At 38.8% G+C, this 3,042-nt stretch overlaps 1 long non-coding RNA gene across 1 annotated transcript; it reads right to left on the bottom strand.

Annotated features, from left to right (window-relative positions):
• Nucleotides 1–377, bottom strand: LOC112796978 (uncharacterized). The gene is made up of 3 exons (XR_003199534.3): nucleotides 354–377; nucleotides 205–260; nucleotides 1–126 (listed from the first exon to the last, which is right to left on the bottom strand). It is a non-coding gene; the product is annotated as an uncharacterized lncRNA (long non-coding RNA).
• Nucleotides 378–3,042: the final 2,665 nt, after the last annotated feature.

Genomic DNA, 3,042 nt, shown 5'->3' with positions numbered 1-3,042 from the left:
CAATTCCCTTTATGCACCCAAACTCAAAATGAGCACCAACAAGCTTCCAACCACAATCCAAGCTTTCAAATCCACTCCAACAAGCACAAATAAGTTCCAAAAGCTCCCAAAGCCACAATAATCAAACTATATACATATAAATCACCACAAATCAACCTAGGGTTCAACATAAGCATAATCTCACAAGGGTTTAAGAGCTTTTACCTTTCCCAACAGATTTGATAACACAAATCCAAAGCTAAGCAAGGATTAGAGCAAACCTAAACATCTAAAATCACAAAAACCCATTTAACCCAAAACTCTAATAAAACCCGAAATTTTGAAGAGAAGAACTGGAAGGATTTCGTGATTACCTTGAGGGTTTCTTGGGTGGGTTTTATAGAGCTCTTCACAAAGAACGCGTAGCCGCAAACGGTGCGGCGATCGGAGCTCCGTAGCTCAAGATATGAGCTTGGGAAGTTTGAAGTGAATAGTAACAATGGTGGAAAGCTCTCACCTCTCTCCTCACTTCAGCTGCTGTTGTGTTTAGGTTATGAGAGTGAAAGTGGCTGAAATGGGTTCATTTAAGTGTATTTATATGTTGGGCTTGGGCCCAACTTGGGTCCGGTCCAACCCGTTAGCGTTTTTAGCCCGTTTGGCCTAACTTCGGGCCAAATCTTTAAAATTAAAGCCCGGTTTTCCATTTCTAATGTTTTTCTAAGGTTTTTGATGGTTTTCACTTTTCTCGTGCGGTACCAGGCAGACTTGAACCGATTCAACCGGTTCAATTGCCGGTTCGCAATTTTTCACGGTTTTTCGTAGAAAGCACATTTTCTGACTCAGAAAGACCCACTGAGTCCAAAAATCACCTTTAAATCCTCAAATTCTCTCTCTAACCTTTCGGAATCTAATTTGGGCAATTAATTCACTTAATTAACCGGTTGATTCGTTGCGGTTCTTACAAATACTGGAAAACAAAATGCTTAGGGCCACAACCAAGACTCATAAAAGTAGCTGTGTTCAAGAATCAACATACTTAACTAGGAGAATCAATAACACTATCTGAAATTCTAAGTTCCTAGAGACGCCAATCATTCTAAACTTCAAAGGATAAAGTGAGATGCCAAAACTGTTCAGAAGTAAAAAGCTACAAGTCCCGCTCATCTACTTAGAACTAATATTCATTAATATTTTGAGATTTATAGTATATTCTCTTCTTTTTATCCTAATTAATTTTCATTTGCTTGGGGACAAGCAACAATTTAAGTTTGGTGTTGTGATAAGCGGATAATTTATATGCTTTTTGGCATTGTTTTTAGATAGTTTTTAGTAGGATCTAGTTACTTTTAGGGATGTTTTCATTAGTTTTTATGCTAAATTCAAATTTCTGGACTTTACTATGAGTTTGTGTGTTTTTCTATGATTTTAGGTAATTTCTGGCTGAAATTGAGGGACCTGAGCAAAACTCTGATAAATGGCTGACAAAGGACTGCTGATGCTGTTGGATTCTGACCTCCCTGCACTCGAAATAGATTTTGTGGAGCTATAGAACTCCAAATGGCATGCTCTTAACGGCGTTGGAAAGTAGACATCCAAAGCTTTCCAGCAATATATAATAGTTTATACTTAATTCGAGATTAGACGTCGCAAATTGGCACTCAACGCCAGTTCCATGTTGCATTCTAGAGTCAAATGCCAGAAATACGTCACGAACCAGAGTTGAACACCAAAAACACGTTACAACTTGGTGTTCAACTCCAAAAGAAGCCTCTGCATGTGTAAAGCTCAGGCTCAGCCCAAGCACACACCAAATGGGCCCCGAAAGTGGATTTCTGCATCAATTACTTACTTCTGTAAACCCTAGTAGCTAGTCTAGTATAAATAGGACATTTTACTATTGTACTAGGTGTCTTTGACCATTCGGTCTTTTGACCACATAACATCTTTGGTCTCTGTTTTAATCTATTATTCATCTTAGGAGACTATTGATCACGTTCATGGGGGCTGGCCATTCGGCCATGCTTGGACCACCACTTATGTATTTTCAACGGTGGAGTTTCTACACACTATAGATTAAGGGTGTGGAGCTCTGCTGTACCTCGATTTTTAATGAAATTACTACTATTTTCTATTCAATTCAGTTTATTCCTATTCTAAGATATTTGTTGCACTTCAACATGATGAATGTGATGATCCGTGACACTCATCATCATTCTCACATATGAATGCGTGACTGACAACCACTTCTGTTCTATCTTAGACCGGGCGCATATCTCTTGGATTCCTTGATCAGAATCTTTGTGGTATAAGCTAGAATTGATGGCGGCATTCATGAGAATTCGGAAAGTCTAAACCTTGTCTGTGGTATTCCAATTAGGATTCAGGGATTGAGTGACTGTGACGAGCTTCAAACTCGCGATTGTTGGGCGTGATGATAAGCGCAAAAGAATCAATAGATTCTATTCTGACATGATCGAGAACCGACAGATGATTAGCCATGCTGTGACAGAGCATTTGGACCATTTTCACTGAGAGGATGGGATGTAGCCATTGACAATGGTGATGCCCTACATACAGCTTGCCATGGAAAGGAGTAAGAAGGATTGGATAAAGGCAGTAGGAAAGCAGAGATTCAAAAGGAGCACAGCATCTTCATACGCTTATATGAAATTCTCACCATTGAATTACATGAGTAAATCTATCTTTATTTTATGTTTAATTATTATTATTATTCGAAAACTCCATACTTATTTATTATTCGCCTAACTGAGATTTACAAGATGACCATAGCTTGCTTCATACCAACAATCTCCGTGGGATCGACCCTTACTCACGTAAGGTTTATTACTTGGACGACCCAGTTCACTTGCTGGTTAGTTGTGCGAAGTTGTGAAGAAAGTGCTGAGTTATAAACACACATACCAAGTTGAATGCCATTATTAGAGATCACAATTTCATGCACCACAGATCCATTACATGATCCAAATTATTATGAACCAGTTAAGCATTTTATGGTACATGGGCCATGTGGGCTTGCAAAGAAAAACTCCCCTTGCATGAAAA

The sequence above is a fragment of the Arachis hypogaea genome, chromosome 4 (genome assembly GCF_003086295.3).
Source record: "Arachis hypogaea cultivar Tifrunner chromosome 4, arahy.Tifrunner.gnm2.J5K5, whole genome shotgun sequence".
Classification (NCBI taxonomy): Eukaryota; Viridiplantae; Streptophyta; class Magnoliopsida; order Fabales; family Fabaceae; genus Arachis; species Arachis hypogaea.
This window is presented reverse-complemented; position numbering and strand designations above follow the sequence as displayed.